This window comes from Artibeus jamaicensis, unplaced genomic scaffold, assembly GCF_021234435.1.
Source record: "Artibeus jamaicensis isolate MK-2021 breed Jamaican fruit bat unplaced genomic scaffold, CSHL_Jam_final contig_797, whole genome shotgun sequence".
Classification (NCBI taxonomy): Eukaryota; Metazoa; Chordata; class Mammalia; order Chiroptera; family Phyllostomidae; genus Artibeus; species Artibeus jamaicensis.
In genome coordinates this window covers 4,735,993-4,744,614 of record NW_026521977.1, presented here as the reverse complement: position 1 = coordinate 4,744,614, position 8,622 = coordinate 4,735,993, and the positions used below count along the sequence as shown (strand labels likewise).

The following is an 8,622-nucleotide window of genomic DNA, read 5'->3' as shown; positions in this document are numbered from 1 at the left end:
CTCTTTTCTGGAGTTTTGATCTGTTCTTTCATTTGGGCCATGTTTCTTTGTCTCCTCGTTTTGGCAGCCTCACTGTGTTTGTTTGTATCTATTAGGTAAAGTTGCTTTGACTTCACGTCTTGGTAGCGTGGCCTAATGCTGTAGGTGTCCTGGAGGGTCCAGTGGCACAGCCTCTGCTATCACCCTTGCTAGGTACCCTAGCAAGGTTGCACCCTTTGTGTAGGCTGAGTTCACCTGCCTCTTGTAGTTGAGACTTGGCTGCTGCTGGCAGATCAATGGGAGGGATTTCCTTGGGCCAGTTAGCTACAAGGATTGGCTGTGACCACTTACCACCAACATCCACCCTCCATGGAGGAACAGCTGTGGGGGCACTGGCTGGGTGGTGCTCCAAAGTGGTCTGTAGCTGTCCACTAGGTGTTCTAGACCCTAGGGTTTCCTGGCTGGTGCAGGCCAAGATCAGCTCCCACCTGTGTTTTGTCCTGGGCCACCCTGTCTGAGTTTGCTTTATAGCAATCTGAGAGGGCAGCTACTTGGGCTGGGCTTGGAGATTTCTAGGTATAGCCACGCTGTGAATCTAGGCTGATAGTTCTGGGTCTAGGACTCACTGAAGCCAGCTGTTGCTTATTTGAGAGGATTTAGGAAGTTGTTAAGCATAAGCCAAGATCATTCATACGGAAAAGCAGCTTGAATGGCCCATAAATTGAGTGGGGCAGAGTCTCTGGGGATCTCCAGGGTCGAGCAAACAGTGGTAGCCAGGTGGTTGATGAGTCTTAGATAAGGTACCAGTCTATTGGCTCTTTGGGGGGACAGCCCAGAAAAGGGACGATGGCCTCTACTTGCCTTGATGCCAGACACCTCAGCCTACTCCTGTGTGACACTGGTGCCCCTCAAGCTGCCTCCCCATTGCCGGAGCCCAGAGGGAACCTGAGTGAACCTGAGTAAGTGAGTCTGTGTGTGGATTATTTAAGAGGAACTGCTTGGGGCTCCAGATGTTTCTTCCACTGACTAAATCCCTACTGGATTTTGCAGCCAGAAGTTGTAGGGACTTATCTTCCTGGCACTGGAACCCTGGGCTGGGGGGCCTGATAAGGGGCTGGAACTCTTTACTCCCAAGATATCCTTCCAAATCTTTATCCACTACAGGTGGATGTGGGACCAGCCTGTTCTGAGTCTTCGCCCCTCCTACCAGTTTGGATTGAAAACTGGATGGATGTGGTTTCTTTAATTCTGTAGTTGTCAGACTTTCAATCAGCTCAACTTCTGTCATTTCTGAGCAATGGTTGTTCTATATCTTAGTTGTAATTTTGTTGTGGTTGTGTGAAGAGGCAAGCCATGTCTCCCTATGCTGCCATCTTCTTTTTAAGATGTTTTTTTAAAGATGTTATTTATTTATTTTTAGAGAAAAGAAGAGAGGGAAAAAGAGAGGGAAAGGAACATCAATGTGTGGTTGCCTCTTGTGAGCCCCCTACTGGGGACCTAGCTGACAACCCAGGCATGTGCCCTGACTGGGAATTGAACCAGTGACCCTTTAGTTGGCAGCCCATGCTCAACCCACTGAGCTACACCAGCCAGGGTACTATGCCACCATCTTGACAGGAAGTCTCTGCTTTCATTTTTTCCTTCTAGCTTTAAAAAATACCTTAAAATATATAATCTTTATTATGTATTTTCCCATTACTATTTGGTGCCCTTTCACTTTCTCCCCCTTTTTCCCTCTAGCTTTGGTTTAGCCTGCTTGTAGGTGCAAAGTTAGGTTATTCATCGAATGGCAGCACTCTTACATGGGTCTTCTGAATTAGTGCCCCTTATCACTGCTAAGAGAGCTTGAGGATTCAAATGCATTGTTCATTTCTGAACTAGACCTTGACTCTTCAACTGTAGCTCTGGATCGGCAGGTTTTTCCATTGCTTCTATACAAAGCACTCACTAGCATCACAAGCTTTCTCTCATGCAAACTGAAACAGTGCAGAGGCTAATGTCTGCTGTCCCACAGACCCTAAACCTTCTTTACTTTCATTGTAGGCCAGAAGTCAGTCCACCACCTTCTCTATTTTTGATGGTCATAGGCATTTTTTAATCTTAGGCGCCAGTTGCCTGCCACCCCAAACTGTTCAAGACCACTGCTTCGGTAACTCTGAACATCAAAGAAGGATCTGGAGTGTGTCCCTCTTGGAGGCACTAGCTCTCCTCATATAAATTTTCTTTCCCCTCTACAGTAAACTTCAGATTCTGCATATGTCACACACATACATAGAAATGTGACTGAACAAAATTTCACCAAAATGCTAACGATGGTCATGGAATAGTTTGGACAGTGTTTACTTACTTTGTTATTTAACTTTTATATACTCCTGCATATTTAAAGTGATGGACATATATAATCTATTAACGCTTCCTAATCACTTATTATGCATACACACTTACATTCAATCCTTCTCAGGATCTTTATGAAGTGGCTGCTATTACTATCTTCGTTCTACCAACAACAAAAAACTAAGGCAGAGAGAGGTTAAGTCATTTGTCCAGGTCACACAGCTGGCAGTGGCACAGCCAGGCTACCAACCTAGGCAGCCTGTTTTTACTTTCTATGTATAATGTATAAAGGATTTTTGTTGGGGTGGCTGAAGTGAACTGAAAGATGAATGTAAATTATGCACTCAATATATTAATGTCAAACTGTGAGTTACTAAAAGGTGAATGCTCTGGTTGGACCACAAGGTATATTTCAGGATCTTGCCACATTTTTATCACTGATAAAAATCTACAATGTGTTTTAACTGCTACTGCAGTGTATTCTCATGCATGATACAATATTCTCTGCTTTTCAAATTTGTTGGTTTGCTCAGCAGGACTTATTGCTTCCAGAAATTATGCTCTTATATTATTATGACTCTAGAATCTTTTTCTAGCACATTTGTAAAGGCCTGGGGCAAAGCTACGAATGCTCACTAATCAGACTGTTAAATAATAGATCTATAAATAACATTCTGTAACTTAAAGTGAGTTGTGGCTTTATTGAGATCCACCAGCCAGCCAGGCAGTTTTTAGAAATTATTTTTCAAGTTAAGAAAACATGTGTGATTATAAGATCAGTCACATTTTAAAGCAAATGTAGATGGACAGGAAAGTGAGATGAACAAGCTTAGGTTATTTGGGTGGAGAGAATAAAGTAAGAAAATTTAGGTGACTTCCAGATTTTTTTAATTGAATTTATTGGGGTGACATTGGTTAATAAAATTATATAGGTGTCAGTGGTACAATTCTGCAATACATCAGCTGTACATTGTATTGTGTGTTCACTACCCCAAATTGACTTCCAGATTCTTGACCTGAGTGATCAGGTGGATACCGATGCCTTAACCAGGATAAAAAAACAGGCGTGGCAGATTGTGGGGAAAATAATGAACTGGATTGTAGGCACTGAGTTATGAGGCCTGTGAAGAATGTCTAGATGGGGCTGGCTGGTAGAGCATAGGAATTATGGTCTAGGATTTGCAATTGTTTGGCTGAAAAATCAGGCATGGGGGTGGTTAGCGTATATATTTTAAATTGTCAAACTCTAGGCAAGTTACTCAGCCTTTCTGGGTCCAACACAATAGTTCCTTTACAGGGACATTAGGAGGATTGAATCAACTCTTGTATGTAGACTGCCTGGCATAGGGGCCAGCACAGTGCAAAAACACGGCTCTCCCTGAGAGATGAATCAATGACAGATAATGACAGGCCCAGGTAGCAAGGGCACTTACAGACTTGTCAGGCAGAGAGAGTGAAACCTCTGAATTAGAGCCCATGGACTTCTGTGCCATTGCAATATGACTGGACTAGATCGTACACGTCCAAGTTTTCTGTATATGATAGCTCCTCTGGAAGTAAACAGACCTAGCGGAGAGTTAGTGGCCGTGAAGAAGTGACATAAAGTGGATTAGAGCTTTAAAGGAATATATTCTTGAGAAATTATTATACAACAGAAGATGATATCATGATATACTAATTTAACTATATTGTAAAACTTGTCTTTATAAGAGCTTTAAACTACTTTCATTAATATTTTTCTACTATAAACGGCATTGCTAGTCTATAAAACACAGTATGTTACAGTGTGATGAGCAGAAGATTTGAAGTCAGAAGACCTGGGATTGAATTCTGGACCCACCATTTACTGGCCCCAAATCCTGGCTTCTAAGTATAGATAATGCCAGCATTACCATTCACCCGGTAGTTTAAACATGAAGTCATCTTTTTCTCCTGTTCCCTTAAACCCACAAATGCAACTGATCACCCAGTTCTGACAAGTCCAACTCCTGGAGTCTCCCAGTGCTGCCTCTTTGTCCTCATTCTCATTGTGCCTTGGTTGCCAGTGTCATCATGTCATGCCTGACTATTCCAACAGCTCCCAACTAATTTACCTCATTTAGTGTAGCTTCCTCATTAGCTCCAGAATTATCTTCCCAAGACGTTAATCTGCTGACTTTATAAGCAGTGGCAATGCACGGAAGTTTCAAAACCCAACCTCTTTAGAATGGCACTGAGGCCTTTGACAATCTGGTTGTTTCCTGGGCTCAACACTGTGACTTCTCAACGGTCACCTCATACTTTAATCCAGGGTATCAAACTCATTTTCACGGGTGGCTGAAATAATTTTAGGACTGTGTAAATGTAGCTACTCTTTAACTGTTAAGGAGTTGAAATTGCATTCAGCCCTTTGAAGGCAACCCTGAGGTTGATGTGTGCACCACCCCCCAGTGAAAATGAGTTTGACACCCCTGCTGTAATCAGTGGAATTTTCACCATTCTCTTACTGTCAGGGTCTTCTGTACTCCCATATCTGTATGTATGATTTTCCCCATGCCTAGTAACATCTTCCCCCTGTACCCTGCATAGCAAATTTATTTTCACTTTTCGAGATCCAACTCTCTGCTTTTAGGAAATATCTCCCAACTGTTCCTATTACAACTGGAGGCTTCCTCTGTGCTATAATTACTTTACGTACTTAAAATGAACAGTGAGTTTCTCAAATTTATTTCTCCTCATATCCCTAGAACCTGGCCAAGGGTATAGTACATAATAGAAGGTACTCAATTTTAAAGAACTTTCTAAAAGAGTAATCTTGGGCAGATCTCTGCTTTTCTGATTCTCAGTTTTCTCATCTGTAAAGTTAGAATATTAATACCTACCTCGAAGAGCTGTTAGAAAATCAAATCCACCAAATTTATAAAAAATATTTTTTGAAATATTTTAAAACTTGCATAAAAGCACCTTGTAACCCATATATTTTTTGTAACATTTAACTTTTGATTCTAAAGTGGTCTGTCTCCAAGAATTCATTCTTTCCGAATCAGTATAACACTTGTATAATTAATAGACTTTTAATAAGGCTTGTTGAATTACATCCAGTGCTAACACGTTGTGCATTAACCAGCCTGATCCGCAGTACCTGAATGAACAAGCTGTCAAATTGGCCGCTTTATTTGGAACCGCTTCCGGCTCCCCTCCACTGGGGCTGTCTTCTCTCTCCGCTTGGTGGCAGTAACAAGAAGTAATCACTCAAGTGCAGTAACAAGAAGCTACACCAGGGGGCCCCCTCCGTTTTCTAAATGAAATTCGCGAAAACAACGTTCAACACCTGATTCAATACTTGGGAGTTCTGGAGTATTCGCTTTCTTTTGGAACAAGACAATAGAGAAAACACAAAACAACACATAAGCTTGGAAATAACACTTTCATTTCTATCAAACTACCATCTGAGACTGTCTTAGTTTTTCTTAGTCTGTTAAAAAGCTGGCAGGGGGAGTTATTAAGCCCCTTTTAGGGAAGGGATTTAGAAACTGACGACCTACCCCTCAACTGAGGACTCCAATACATTGTTTATTATTAAAAGAGATTCAAGCCCAGGTTGAACTAAACAGAAGACAAACCAGAGAATACAAACATTTAATTACTATGACCCCAAGAAAATCCAATGACCAACACGGAGGGGGGTACCTAAACAAATGAAAGTACATTTGATGCTTTTCTTTCTAGAAAATCAGGTGCAAGTTATAACAGAGTCCTAGGCGAGGAGTCAAGGACCGGTTCTGATGCTGGGTAAACCTCAAACTCCTGCTACTTGTGTAATCCCTCACCTTTAGATCTCAGTGTTTTCACCCTTAAATGAGGTTTTGGGGTGATATTTTTAAAAAAATTGACCATAATGAGATATTTGCATATATAATCCACCTTGTAAAAATTTGTTGATTGATTTTGAGAGAGAGAAAAAGAGAGACAGAGAGATTTATCATTACACTTATTTATGCATTCATTGGTTGCTTATCTGTGCCCTTGATACAGGGTGCAGCCAGGAGGGCCCCAAATAGGAATTTGTCATGGGGTCCAGAACTCAGGGTGTCCAGGAAATATTTTTTTAAATGCATATAGGATATCCTCACCCCCATGAGTCTGAACTGGGGGATGGGACACATGGGACGGGGCTATTGAGAACTGTTTTGCATAGCAGCAGTTCTGCAGCTAACCTCAGGCATGGTCACTTAACCTTTAACTGGTTTCCTGGGTATGTTAAATAGCTGCGGCCTTGCTTTGAGCCAGGGAGACGGGAGTGATTTGGACCCAAGTTGTAACTGAGAGGCAGCTCCCCCTGGTTAATAGAGCCTGTGTGAAAGCTTGGAGTAGTTTGGGGCCATGCGGCTTTGGGGCCCCCTTAGCCATGCAGCTTAGGAAGCTGGGAAGCAAGATGTACCAGCAATGCAGAGCTCTCTCTTAGCAGCTTGGAAGAATAAAGGACTCTTGCTGCTGGACCATGAGAAAGTGCCACATGGTTTTGGATTAACTGGAGACTGTGGCAGTGACACAGTTGATGGTGCTGGGAGCTGAGGAAGGCCTGCCAGCTGAGCACAGATTACTGGGAAGAACCAGGGGCTACCTGAGCCATGAACTTCCATTTCTTTTCCTGAGATACAAAACCCCAGAATGGGCAAAGGGGCAAAGGAAGGACTGTGTGTGCTTGTGGGTATTCTAAGGGACTTTGGCATCTCAATGAAGACTTTAAGTCGTTACTCTAAGTCTATACAACCTTTGAATAAATAATTCCTTTTCTTTTTGCCAATCTCTGGCATTGAGAGACATCATTCCTGGGTGGTGTGCAAGATAAACTTTGTACGGGGGACCCTGGGAGAAGGGGGGGGTCCATTCAGTAATAGTATTTTGTACCCTCCACCCTGCCCCCACGGGTCCATTCTGTAACACTGTGACCAGAAATGGAACCTGCAACCTTGGCATATCAGGATGATGCTCTACCCAGCTGAGTTACCTGGCCAGGGCCAATTTACCATTTTTTAAGTATAATTTGATGAGTTCTGGAAAAGCGTATAGTGCTTTAACCACCACCATCATTAAGATATAGGACATTCCATTTCCATCACTACAAGAATTCCCTCCTGATCCTTTGTAGACAATCTCCTTCCCTTATTCCTGGCTCTTGGAGAACACAACTATGGTTTTTATGACTACAAGAAATTTTCCTGTTCGAAAATACTATGTCTGAGGTACAGGAGGGGAGCGGGGCTCGGGGGTCCTGGCAGCTGTCCCTTCAGCTCTCTCCCCAGAGCCACAAGCCCCAGTGTTCCTTCTGCCACTTCAGTCTACTCCACCCTCCACCAGGAACATTTTATTTCCTTACATCAAAGAAAATGTTAACGAGTATTTATTTGCTGAGGCATTGAGAAGAGTGTCAGCAGGATGTCAGTCTTTGAGGAACCAGCTGAAGAGGATTCCCACCTGGATGGGCCTGTTGGGACCCCTGCTGCATCTGGGAACGGGGAGGATGACCTAAAACCGACGCTCCGGGTGGTGGTTGATTCTGTGTGCTGGCAGACGTCTCTGGACCCAGAGACCGTGGCGCGGAAACAGCTGTAGCGCCCCGTGTGGAGGGCGGCATTCACAGCGGGGCGGGAGAGCAGAGTTCTTTGAAGATGTAGTTGCAGCAGTCGGGAAGCAGAGAAGCTGGAATGAAGGTGTGTATTTATTATTCAGGGAGTGTAGAGGCAGAAACTATTATTTGGGCATTCGAACCCTGGGTTGGGGGGAGAAGAGTCTGGAGCTTGTTGATGGTCACTTTGATACCAACAATGGACACAAAGTGGAGAGTAAGAGTTATTGCAAGATTGGGAACAGCATGAGGCGCTCAACCAACACCTTGTCTCTGACAGATATTACTCTAGAGGCCAGTGCGGCTGGGGAAGCAGATGTACATGCAGCTGTGGCGGTGAGACCCAGCAATGCAGGAGCAACGGGTAATGAAGAAGACTTACCACAGCCTCGTCACATTTTTCAGTGAACTGTACCTGCCTTCTTCAACCTTGAGGAGGATTTCAAAGGAAATCCAAACTGTCTTCACAGAGTGGTCACTGTAGTCTAGGTTTTTCTAACGGTATTGGTAAAAGTAACTTGCTTTAAACATACGTATAAACACACACACACACACACACACACATATATATATACACACACACAACTGTATGTGTTCAATTTACCTTTCACAGGCACAGAAGTGGGGGGGATCTCAGTTCAGTGAAAAGGAAACTAATTTAAAGATGCTTTATATGTAGGAATTGTTTGAAACCACAACTC

General features: G+C 43.2%; 1 pseudogene; it reads left to right on the top strand.

Annotated features, from left to right (window-relative positions):
* Positions 1–825: 825 nt before the first annotated feature.
* On the top strand, positions 826–8,405 carry LOC119050561 (enolase-phosphatase E1-like; annotated as a pseudogene).
* Positions 8,406–8,622: the final 217 nt, after the last annotated feature.